The sequence below is a fragment of the Ovis aries genome, chromosome 20 (assembly GCF_016772045.2).
Source record: "Ovis aries strain OAR_USU_Benz2616 breed Rambouillet chromosome 20, ARS-UI_Ramb_v3.0, whole genome shotgun sequence".
NCBI classification, from domain to species: domain Eukaryota; kingdom Metazoa; phylum Chordata; class Mammalia; order Artiodactyla; family Bovidae; genus Ovis; species Ovis aries.
The window spans coordinates 20,089,369-20,102,861 of NC_056073.1; the positions used below are offsets into that span (position 1 = coordinate 20,089,369).

At 43.4% G+C, this 13,493-nt stretch overlaps 1 protein-coding gene across 10 annotated transcripts in view; it reads right to left on the reverse strand.

The window, feature by feature from the left end:
* The window catches only part of ADGRF5 (adhesion G protein-coupled receptor F5), a 113,573-nt gene that overhangs the window by 79,527 nt on the left and 20,553 nt on the right, over positions 1-13,493 (reverse strand). The gene's annotated exons all lie outside the window — the stretch shown is intronic.

The window sequence follows — 13,493 nt, forward strand, 5'->3', positions numbered from 1 at the left end:
GATCCACTTAGTTGTTCAGCAGAAACTAACAAAACATTGTAAAGCAATTATACTCCAAAAAGTGGGGAGGGGGTCACTAAAAGAATGTTGCAGGCTGAGAGCTTTGGAAAGTAATTGCAAGGGAGGACTGAATGTCTGATAGCGGAGTTTACCCAGTCCAGGAGAGGAAAGCTCAGAGACCTTCAGAAAAGAGGGTCATTCGTAGAGATGTGGATGGACCTAGAGTCTGTCATACAGAATGAGGTAAATCAGAAAGAGAGAAATACTTTATATTAGCACGTGTATGTGAAATCTAAAAGAAAAAAATGATAGAGACAAGCTTATTTGCAGGGCGGGAATAGAGACTCAGAGTAATGGACGTGTGGACACAGGGTGGGAAAGGGAGAGTGTGATGAACTGGGAGATTAGAAATGACATACATACACTGCTGCCTAGTCGCTTCAGTCGGGTCAGGCTCTGCGTGACCGTATGGACTCCAGCCCGCCAGGCTGCTCTGTCCATGGGGATTCTCCAGGCAACAATACTGGAGTGGGTTGCCGTGCCCTCCTCCAGGGATCAAACCCAGGTCTCCTGCGTTGCAGGCAGGTTCTTTACCATCTGAGCCACCAGGGAAGCTCAAGGATACTGGAGGGGGTAGGCTGTCCGTTGTCTAGGGGATCTTCCCGAGCCAGGAATTGAACCGGGGTCTCCTGCATTGCAGGAGGATTCTTTACCTACTGAGCTATCAGGGAAGCCCCATGTGTACAAGTGTAAAACAGATAGCTGGTGGGAAGCTGTTATACAACACAGGGAGCTCAACTCAGTGCTCTGTGATGACCTAGAGGGGTGATGGGGAGGAGGGCAAAGGTGGGAGGGAGGTCCAAGAGGGAGGGGATATATGTATCTATATAACTGATTCTCTTTGTTGTACAGCAGACACTGACACAGCATGTAAAGAAATTGTCCTTCAATAAAGAAAGAGTAACAATGTGGGGGACCTTGACTTGGATACCTCTTGCCTTAAAAAACACCCTGCTGCCAGAGTCAGATCCTGGGTTCACACTTTGAAAATACTGTCTTTTTCCTGTTTGCCTCGGGTTGTGGGGCGCCATCAACTCTGACATCAGACTGGGCGTTGTCAAGGTGGCTGTCCGTTTGCCTCCCTGAGGAGCAATTCCTCTCTCACCCGCTGTCCTGTTTGTTGCTAGGAACACTCCGTGCTTGTGGCACTCTCTTCACAGTGAAAACAAAGACCAATAAAAGATGGAACCACCATATGGTCTCGGCTGCAACCCAGAGGCCAGTGCTGATGGGAAGACTTTGCCCTTTCGCAGCTACAGCTGCTGTTCGCTGGGAAAGAGCCCTTGTCTGAGTTCTAAGATGCTGGAGTTGGTGGCAAGTTGAAACCAGACTTCTGCCTGACCGCGATGGTGTAGCCTGAGTAACTAATTCAACTAGTCATGTTATCAACATTTGTGTTAGTATGAGGCATCACTTAGGACTTGAGGGGTTAGCCTCACTGGAGACAGAGCTATTTGCTCAGGCAGAAATGTAAGCACCAAGTAAATGTGTCTTTCTGGAACATTCCAGGCTGTGTCATGCTTCCCCCTTCTTCATCTGGCTAATTTTCAGTCTTCAGTTAAGCAGCAGATGTGATTTCTTCCAAAGATCTTCCCACTCCTCCCAGGCTGAGTCAAGTATTTTTTTCTCACTGACCTCAAATGAGGAGGTATGTGTCTTTCTGCAGGTACCACACTATACTCAAATGATCATTTTAATGCATTGACTGTAAGTACCTTGAGGGCTGGGCCTTATCTTATGTATTGTATGCCCAGATCCTTGTTCCGTGTTGGCATGTTCTAGGTAATTCAGAAAAGAAAACAAAAGGACTACCCCGTGATCCAACAATCCCACTTCTGGATAGACATCCAAAGAAAACCGTAATTTGAAAAGATAATGCACCCCACTGTTCTTAGCAGCACTATTTACAAGTAGCCAAGACAGGGAACCAACCTAAATATCCATCAACAGATGAATGGATAAAGAAGATATAGTACCTATATACAGTAGAATACAACTCAGCCATAAAAAACAGTGAGATAATGCCACCTGCAGCAACTTGGATGGACCTATAGATTATCATAGTAAGTGAAGTAAGCCAGACAAAGCAAATACGTGATATCACTCATGTGTGGAACCTAATTTTAAGAATGATATAAATTAACTTATTTACAGAATAGAAACAAACTCTCATATTTTGAAAACCAAAAATTTGGTTACCAAAGGGGAAATGTTGGGGGAGGGATAAATTAGGAGTCATTAATACACACACACTGCTATATATAAGATAGATAGCCAGCAAGCACTTACTGTATAGCACAGGGACCTCTACTCAATAGTCTATTATAACCTATTTGAGAAAAAAGTCTGAAAAAGAATGACTGTGTATATGCATGTGTGTGCCCAGTCTCTCGGTTGTGTCTGACTCTTCGTGACCCTTTGGACTGCAGACCACCAGGCTCTTCAGTCTGTGTGATTCTCCAGGCAAGAATACTAGAGTGGGTCACCATGTCCTTCCTCTGGGGGATCTTCCTGATCCAGGGACTGAACCCGCATCTCCCGTGTCTCCTGCATTGCAGGTGAATTCTTTACCTGCTGAGCCATCAGGGAAGCCCCGAACATGTGGATCAGTTCAGTTCAGTGGCTCAGTCGTGTCCGACTCTGCGACCCCATGAATCGCAGCACGCCAGGCCTCCCTGTCCATCACCAACTCCCAGAGTTCACTCAAACTCACGCCCATCGACTCAGTGATGCCATCCACCCATCTCAACCTCTGTTGTCCCCTTCTCCTCCTGCCCCCAATCCCTCCCAGCATCAGAGTCTTTTCCAATGTGTCAACTCTTCAAATGAGGTGGCCAAAGTACTGGAGTTTCAGCTTCAGCATTATTTCCTCCAAAGAAATCCCAGGGCTGATCTCCTTCAGAATGGACTGGGTGGATCTCAGTCCAAGGGATTCTCAAGAGTCTGCTCCAACACCACAGTTCAAAAGCATCAATTCTTCGGCGCTCAGCCTTCTTCACAGTCCAACTCTCACATCCATACATGACCACAGTAAAAACCGTAGTCTTAACTAGACAGACCTTTGTTGGCAAAGCAATGTCTCTGCTTTTGAATATGCTCTCTAGGTTGGTCATAACTTTTTTTCCAAGGAGTAAGCATCTTTTAATTTCATGCCTGCAATCACCATCTGCAGTGATTTTGGAGTCCCCCAAAATAAAGTCTGACACTGTTTCTACTGTTTCCCCATCTACTTCCCATGAAGTAATGGGACCGGATGCCACGATCTTAGTTATCTGAATGTTGAGCTTTAAGCCAACATTTTCACTCTCCTCTTTCACTTTCATCAAGAGGCTCTTTAGCTCCTCTTCACTCTCTGCCATAAGGCTGGTGTCATCTGCATATCTGAGATTATTGATATTTCTCCTGGCAATCTTGATTCTAGCTTGTACTTCTTCCAGCCCAGTGTTTCTCATGATGTACTCTGCATAGAAGTTAAATAAGCAAGGTGACAATATACAGCCTTGATGTACTCCTTTTCCTATTTCGAACCAGTCTGTTGCTCCATGTCCAGTTCTAACTATTGTTTCCTGACCTGCATATAGGTTTCTCAAGAGGCAGGTCAGGTGGTCTGTATTCCCATCTCTTTCAGAATTTTCCAGTTTATTGTGATCCACACAGTCAAAGGCTTTGGCATAGTCAATAAAACAGAAATAGATGTTTTTCTGGAACTCTCTTGCTTTTTTGATGATCCAGTGGATGCTGACAATTTGATCTCTGGTTCCTCTGTCTTTTCTAAAACCAGGTTGAACATCTGGAATTTCACGGTTCATGGATTGCTGAAGCCTGGAGAATTTTGAGCATTACTTTACTAGCATGTGAGATGAATGTAATTGTGTGGTAGTTTGAGCATTCTTTGGCCTTGCCTTTCTTTGGGATTGGAATGAAAACTGACCTTTCCCAGTCCTGTGGCCACTACTAAGTTTTCCAATGTGCTGACATATTGAGTGCAGCACTTTCACAGCATCATCTTTCAGGATTTGAAATAGCTCCACTGGAATTCCATCACCTCCACTACCTTTGTTTGTAGTGATGCTTTCTAAGGCCCACTTGACTTCACGTTCCAGGGTGTCTGGCTCTAGGTCAGTGATCATACCATCATGATTATCTTGGAAGTGAAGATCTTTTTTGTACAGTTCTTCTGTGTATTCTTGCCACCTCTTCTTAATATCTTCTGCTTCTGTTAGGTCCATACCATTTCTGTCCTTTATCGAGCCCATCTTTGCATGAAATGTTCCCTTGGTATCTCTAATTTTCTTGAAGAGATCTCTAGTCTTTTCTATTCTGTTGTTTTCCTCTATTTCTTTGCATTGATCACTGAGGAAGGTTTTCTTATCTCTCCTTGCTATTCTTTGGAACTCTGCATTCAGATGCCTTTATCTTTCCTTTGCTTTTTGCTTCTCTTCTTTGCACAGCTAGCTATTTGTAAGGCCTCCTCAGGCAGCCATTTTGCTTTTTTGCATTTCTTTTCCATGGGGGTGGTCTTGATCCCTGTCTCCTGTACAGTGTCATGAACCTCCGTCCATAGTTCCTCAGACACTCTGATCTAGGCCCTTAAATCTATTTCTCACTTCCACTGTATAATCATAAGGGATTTGATTTAGGTCATACCTAAATGGTCTAGCGGTTTTCCCTACTTTCTTCAATTTAAGTCTGAATTTGGCAATAAGAATTTCATGATCTGAACCACAGTCAGCTCCTGGTCTTGTTTTTGCTGACTGTATAGAGCTTCTCCATCTTTGGCTGCAAAGAATAGAATCAATCTGATTTCAGTGTTGACCATCTGGTGATGTCCATGTGTAGAGTCTTCTCTTGTGTGGTTAGAAAAGGGTGTTTGCTATGACCAGTGCGTTCTCTTGGCAAAACTCTATTAGTCTTTGCCCTGCTTCATTCCATATTCCAAGGCCAAATTTGCCTGTTACTCCAGGTGTTTCTTGACTTCCTACTTTTGCATTCTAGTCTTCTATAATGAAAAGGACATATTTTGGGGGTATTAGTTCTAAAAGGTCTTGTAGGTCTTCATAGAACCGTTCAACTTCAGCTTCTTCAGCATTACTGGTTGGGGCATAGGCTTGGATTACCATGATATTGAATGGTTTGCCTTGGAAAGGAACAGACTATACCTCACTTAGTTCCTCGTCTTTCCATGTTGCTCCAGCTGTGCTGGCCTCCCTGTGAGCCACCATGTTCCATCCCAGAGTCTTGGCACTGGCTGTTCCCTCTGCTTGGATGCTCTTAGCTCAGATATCCTCCTGTCTCACCCCCTCACCTCATTCCTACCTTGCTCCAAACACTGTTTCCTTAGTGAGGGCTTCCCTGACCACCATATGTCACATTTCAGCCCTTCGAACCCCCTTCCATGATGAATGTTTTCCACATCATATGTCACTTCTAATACACTGAGCACGTGTGCCAAGTCACATCAGTCATGTCCCCTCTTCTTGACCCCATGGACTGTATCCCACCAGGCTCCTCTGTCCATGGGGATTCTCCAGGCTAGAATACTAGAGTGGGTTTCTATGCCCTCCTCCAGGGGATCTTCCCAATCCAGGGATCAAACCCAGGGCTCTTATGTCTTCTGCACTGGCAGGTGGGTTCTTTACCACTAGCGTCACCTGGGAAGCCGTCCAATACACTTTAATGTACTTGACAGTGAAAGTGAAGTCGCTCAGTCGTGTCTGACTCTTTGTGACCCTGTGGACTGTAGCCTACCAGGCTCCTCCCTCAATATACTTATTTATTAATATTTTACTGGTTGTCTCCACCTTCCAATCCTCCACTACTGTGCGAGCTCCCTGAGGGCAGAGATGTCTATTTGGTTCATTAAAGAAGTGTATTTGAAAGTTTAACATGCAAGCAAAGTTAAGAAAGCCACAATATTAGTATATACCCAGCAGAAGGGTATACAAAAGTCCATGAAGCCTCCACTTGCAAAACATACTTTCACATTTGGATGGAGTAGCTTTTTTTCCCCCTTTTAATTCACAACCAGATGTTGGTAACCCTCTTGACCCAATGTGGCCCAGGGTCCACTCTCTTTTGGTATTTACTATAGTGAGGCCAGGAAAATTCCCTTCTGGCACTGACCTGTCCTTACACAAGGAAGGAACCGACAAATAATTGGGCAGTTTTATAGTATACAAATGGGCTCATTCTTATCTTTCATGTGTATATCTTGGCAGAGTCTCTGCTAATTGGACCTGTTCATATTTATGTTCAGCTGTGGCCTTTTAGGTTTTATTTGCACTTGCTGTTACTGGACACGTTCCACCAATGGGCAGATTTATTACGCATTCTTGGTGTGCATATCTTTCAGAGACTTATTTTGCTGTAGCAGCTTTCCTGTAGAAGCTTTTCTGTAAAGCTTTCCATCTTTTGGACCAGTTGGATACAGTTGACAGCCATATTCTACCCACCTTATGTCTCCAGTGATGTCACCAACTTTGGCTAGAAATCCAAAGTACCCTCCAAGGAAAGCCCTGTTTTGGATCACTGCCAAGACTACCTTTCCTGCCTTTTCTTGAAAGAGGTAGAGACAGCATAGAGGGGAAATGGAGGCAGATTCAGGAGACAGCTCCATAGAGGTGCCATCAACAGCCTTCTCTTGCATTTTGTTGACCTTGTCTCGCGACCTTTTCTTATGGAGGGTTTACCAGCAATGGCCTGGAACCATGTCTAGCCCTTGGATTCCACCTTTAGCTCTTAGAGGTGACATACCACATAGCAAAAAGAGCTCACTGATGCCCATGACATGACATATATCACCCACATGCTCCAGTCATGATGCAGATGATGTCAGACTTACAGACTGACCGCACTTGTCATTGACTCCTCCTCCCCCTGCCATGTGAGTATCATGGAGAAAAGCTGAGTACTGGGGGACACGGGTATGCCCTTTTGTCTTGGTCTGGGAAGGAAGCTATTTTGAAGGAAGTTGCATTTGGTCTCAAGTGTGCAGATTTCTTTGCTCATGAACACTGGGCGGTCACTCCTCTTATAACTTCTGCTTTTCTATTGTGTGTCCTGGGTGCAGAAACCTGTGTCAGCAGGTTTCACATACCTCCAGCAGCAGTGAGGGAACCTGCTAACATCTAGCAGACCATAGTTTGGGGCTGCAAGTCTCCATTCCCCTAAGGTGCCTCCCTGGTGCAGACACCAGGGCTCTTTATTGTTTTCAGGGCCTCAGCACTTTCTCTGACACCAAAACAGAGATTCCCCTGTTTTTGCCTTTGACTGGAGAAATAACTACCTCCAAATTTATCAAGCTGATAAGTGAAGAGCCATGATGCCAAAACCACCAGACAATATGAGCTGAAGAGTCATCCGATAGGAGAAAAATCAGACTCAAAGGATTTTAGAGCCAAGGTGGCCTAGTGATCATTCTTCCCAGGGACCATGTTAGAGGGAATTGAAAGGCTTCACCAAGTTCATAGAACCCTTTAGTGTCAGAGACAGATTTAGAATCGAGATCTTCCGTCTTCCCAGGCGGGACTCTTAACATTGTGCCCTGGAGCCTGCCCCGATCCTCTCCAGATACTCAGATACATTTTTGTCTCACCTAAATTGTGACAATTCTCCAGGTACAGGTAAGGGATTGATCCCTAAGCCTAATGCCCAAAATAGAGTGATGATTCCTGAGCAGACAGAGGCAGTGTTAACCTTGTGTTAATCTTTTTTCTTTATGATGATTGGTCCACAATTTAACTAGTACCAGAAATGAAGCTGTAAATGAATCATCCCAATTTTTTCAGTGCTTATATTCTTTCAAGAAAGAATGTTAAATGGTTCTTGCTATCATATTAAGATATAGCTGGATCAGAAGTGTAGTGAAGGGCACCATGGTGGTCTGAAAAAATAGGGTGCCAGGTGACATTAGCAGTATAGACTATCACCTCTGTGGGAGGATTTGAGAAGCAACAGAAAAAACCTATGTCCTCCTGCCCCTAATTTCTAAACTTACACTTTCAGAGACAAATTGCTTTAAGCAAAAGAACAACCTCTGCTCTGACTCAAATGCCTTTGAAAGGTGGATATGTTGTCCATTTCCAATGAGCTGCATATAAGCTTGAATTAGTTTAAGTAATCAATGAGGCTCTAATATGGAAATGACCTAGTGTCTCAGCTGGTAAAGAATCTGCCTGCAATGCGGAAGACCTAGGTTTGATCCCTGGGTTGGGAAGATCCCCTGGAGAAGGGAAAGGTTACCCACTCCAGTATTCTGGCCTGGAGAATTCCTTGGACTGTATAGTCCATGGGGTCACCAAGAGTTGGACTCAACTGAGCGACTTTCATTCATAGAGATAGCAAGAGGGCAATGGGGGACAAGGGAGGACAGATGAACTAGGAGACCGGCATTGACATATGCATACTATTATATATTAAATAGATAACTAATAGGAACCTACTGCACAGCACAGGGAACTTTACACAATACTCCATAATAACTCCATGGAAAAAGAGTCTTAAAAAGAGTGGATATACATACAACTGATTCCCTTTGTGGTATACCTGAAACAAGCCCAACACTGTGAATCAACTATACCTTAATAAAAAAAAAAAAAATTTGGACTCAGAGGGAGAGGGAGAGGGTGGGATGATTTGGGAGAATGGCATTCTAACATGTATACTATCATGTAAGAATTGAATCGCCAGTCTATGTCTGACGCAGGATACAGCATGCTTGGGGCTGGTGCATGGGGATGACCCAGAGAGATGTTATGGGGAGGGAGGTGGGAGGGGGTTCATGTTTGGGAACGCATGTAAGAATTAAAGATTTTAAAATTAAAAAAAAAAAAAAGAAAAAGAAAAACCATTAGATGTCAGGTAATTTCCCAAATTTTCCTAATAAAAAATCTCTTGTTCAAAAAAAAAAATTAAAAAAAAAAATTTAAAGAGGGTAGTGGGGTTAGAGAGAAGTGGAAAACCATGGAAAGAGGGGAATATTTCAGAGAGCAGTTCTTAACTGTGCCTGACGGCTGACAAACAGCTTATTCATTAAAATCATCCCTCTGTCTGGTGTAAGAGGACAACTCAGCCCTGCTCTTCCCTGCCTCTTTCTTCTCTTGGCTCTGAGGCCCATTTCCTCTTTCATGCTCAGCACTGATCAGTCCCAGCAGCACACAAGCATGCTCCAGAATCTCTCTTGAAAAGCCTTGCTTTGATATCCTTCCTCACTGACTGCAATATCTTTCTGCTCCTTTCACAGCAACTCTTGACCGAAGAGTTGAAAACACCGACGCTTCTCTCCACTTCCTCGTGTCTCTTCTCTGACCTCTGCGTCGGTCCAGTCCACCTTCCTTCCCTGGCGCTGCGCTAGTGGCCCCCACGACAGTCACCCTCATTTCCACGTCTTCACGGTCACTGGTGCATTTGCTGTTTTATTGTCCTTGACCCAGCATGTCGCAGAGTTGGCCGTTCCCTCCTCCTTGAAACCCCATTTTGTTCAGGCTTCTGTGGCATCCAGTCTTCAGATCTTCCTCCTACCCAAGGGTCTCTCCTCCTTCCTCTCCATCCCCTTGGTGGCCTTTCTTCCTCTATTTACCCTCTAAATTTAGCCTGGCCCCTGGTCCCAGCATTCTTTTCCACCTATATTTTCTTACAGGGTAGCCTCACTTGGCTCTACACTTGAAAAAACCTTCACTGGTGAGGGCAAAATAAAGATATTTCTTAGGTGGTCCAGTGGTTAAGACTTGCCCTTCCAATGCAAGGGGTGCAGGTTCGATCCTTGGTCAGGGAGCTTAGGTCCCACATGCCTCATGGCAAAAAAACCAAAATATGAAACAGAAGCAATATTGTAACAAGATCACTAACTACTTTTTAAATGGTCCATGTCAAAAAAAAAAAAAAAAACTTAAGAAAAAAATATCTCTCATCATAGACTAAAAGAGCTTGTATCTCCCTGGCCCTAGCTGAAAGGACTATTAAAATAAGATTTGAAATCAGAATTTGTGCCCCAGACCCTCTTGGCTATCTGGTGAAGTTTATGATTCTTTCTCAGAATAATGCTTTTAAATGCATAAAACACATAAATAGTATTACAAGGCAAAATAATAATACTGAAATATGGTTGTCAAAATATTAAAATAATGTGATTCAGTAACATATTTGCTTCTTTCTTAATCTATTCAATGAAAAGTTTTGATGAGACAGGTTTAATAACTATCACACACTTTATGAAGAGATGGGAATAAACTAGATTTTTGAGGGTCTGCAACATAGTAATGACATTTCTTGGTGACAAAGTCATATGTACTGTTAATGTGGTTGTGGCTTGTCACTTAGCTTCCTAATTAAAGGAAATCCTATATAGCAATTAGGTGTTAATAAAAAATAAAGACTTTTTTCCCTTTCAATTTTGTGGACACCACCCCTGAATTTCATTCAAGTGGTGTCCATGAAACTTAATGTATTTAAGAAAAAAAAATTGAATTCTTGAGAACTGATCCTTTAAAATCTACTTTTTAGCTATTAGTTTTTTAAAAAAATTATTAGTTAAAAATGACTAATTTGAAGGTAAGCTTATAAAAGAAAATATCTACCAAAATAATAAGTAACTGTGACAAGGAAGATGGTATGTATTCAATGAATATTTTACTGATCGTTAAATGAATCAAGGGGAGATTTTATTTTATGGGTTCATCCCTTTCCAAGGACTAGGATTATACACTGTCAGGAGAATCCAGTATTTTCAAGAGCGTAGACACGGAGTGGTTTTGACTGCTTACACACCATGCCCACCAAGATCCCCCACTCATTTATAAGCCTGCAGAAACCCCCTACGCGGACTGGGATGGGCGGGGAGCAGGGAGGCAGTTGGTGGTGGTCAGGGGATACTCCACCATCTTAGCCAAAGAGAGAAAACAACTTTTAAGGTAGAGTTAGAAATCCTCAGTACATAGGAGACACTCAATAAATTTCCCAAGACCTATAATACAAGGGTAACATTACTTGGTCAGCATCACCTTCTGGTCAACCAACGAAGGCCATCCCTATGGTAAACTGGCTGCCCCCGAGGGACACCTCTTGTCTTCCATCTGAATCCCTGCTCCAAGGCTGCTTCACATCTAACAGTCGGGTCTCTCCACCTCCATTTCCCTCAGTTCTTCGGAGCCATGATATATTCTTTTTAAAATGCTCTTTCAAGAATACATATTATGTCAGGCACAATGACAGCATTTGTTTCTGAAAGAAATCGGAAAAGGTTGGGCTGATGCCTGTGTCTGTGAACAACAATGGCTCTCAAATCCAGCTCCAAGAAGGGGCCTAAAATAAGCTCCAGGGGGAGAAGCATAAAATGGGGGGAAGAGTGATGAAGATGGAAAATGAAGCACAAATGGTAATCCATCAACATTTCTGAAGTTCAGCTCCTTGGGGAGCAGGAAGAATGTGCTTTTAAAAGCCCAGAGATGTGGAGTGCAGATGGCTCATGACTGAGCCTTAGGGGAACAAGCTAGTCCATCATTAGCGCGATTAGTCCATCATTAGACCGCGAACACCACTTGTTATTTTACCGGAAGTGAATCGCTTTTGAAGAAAATGGAAGGGCACATACCAGATATTACGCATATTGCTCAATAAACTAGCTCCTGTTCAAAGCAACTTATCTGTTTTAATATTGGGAAAAGCATTCGTTTTTCGAGTGCCTTACCCAGAGGCTGAGGGAATTCTCGTCTCCTGAAATCTAAGTTATGCATCAGCCATCTCTTTGGAAACTCCTCTGTTCCATTTCATGCCATGATGGCAAACTCTGAGAGTCTGTCTGACCGAGAGTCTGTCTGACCTGCCAGTGTGCTTGGTGATCAGGTTGGCAAACCCAAAGTTTAGTTGTCCTGGGTTCTAGCCTGTACTGAGTGTTTCAGGGACAGATGGAGTTAAGAGATGAAGGGAAAGGTGTTCACAGTGGCTGCTATGCCCCTAGGCCACGACCCAGCATGGAGCAAGGGGTTGCTGCACTGCATGGAGGTTGCCCAGCCACCTCCGACTCCACAACCTAGGCCAGAACAATGAGTCCAAGTTTCCAAGTTCAGGACCTTTCCTAACTACATCACCCTCCATAATTCAAAGCCAGCCTCTTGGGACCACTGAACTATTTTTAGAGTTGATGCATAGTACACAAAACACAGCTACCTTTTAACAATATGATTACTCCAGGACCCACCCCTTCCGTTTGCCTTGTCTGACCTGGAACATTAACTGGGGGAAAACCACATATATTTTTAGTGTTTTCTTGAATTCCTCAAGTGTTGCTCCCTTTTCCGTCTTATTTATGGCCAGAAGGATCTGGTCTTTGTGCTTTATCCAGTGGGATGTTCACATACATAACTTCTTTATTTGAACCTTCTAGACCCTCACTAAGCGCTTCCCTGGTAGCTCAGCTGTTCTGTCTGCAATGCAGGAGACCCTGGTTTGATTCCTGAGTCAGGAAGATCCCCAGGAGATGGGTTAGGCTACCCACTCCAGTATTCTTGCCTGGAGAATCCCCATGGACAGAGAAGCCTGGCAGGCTACATATAGTCCATGGGGTTGCAAAGAGTTGGCCAGGAAATGGGATAGGCTACCCACTCCAGTATTCTTGTCTGAAGAATCCCCATGGACAGAGAAGCCTGGCAGGCTACATACCAGTCCATGGGATTGCAAAGAGTTGGACATGACTGAGTGACTAAGCGCACAGACCCTCACTAAGTAAGGGAACTCTTATCAGTGACCTCCGGCCCTTGGGTCAGTGACCTCCATCAGTAATTCTCCCATATTGTCCCTTCCTAAGTGCCAGGATCACCTTATACATCAAATGCCTGTCTAGGGATATTTATGTGTACTAAGAGCAATATTTAAGTATCCTTTTATGATTGACATCATAAACTTTCCCAAGAATTATGTAATGACAAAGAAAATACATGTGTGTATTCTCTAAGCCCCTGAATGCACACATACACACAGGTACAGACCTGCATATGTACACCTTTATCACACACATACACACACTCCTCTGCACTGTAAATTCAGATTGAATAAGGCAGCAACCAGCACTCATAATTCTGGACCATGGAAGCCTCTAGTATATTTGACATCTGGACCAGATCTTTTACTAACTTTCCCCTCTTTTATATGAGAACATTATTTTCAGTAATAACCCTTCTTTTCTTGGTTAATCCTTTAGATTTAGAACAACTAAAAAAGAAAAAAACATTCACGGAAACATTAATTCTCAGTAAAACATTTTGGTGTGAGCTAACACCTGTATTTGTCAAACAAAATGAGGACACGGTACAAGTAGTACTCTCCTTCGCTGTTTTAAATTTTAAACACAAGTAAAAATTCTGTGAAGTCCCACAAAATGACAGAATTGAAGCAACTGTTGTCCAGTTTCTTTGTGTATACAATTACCATGCTAATTTGGC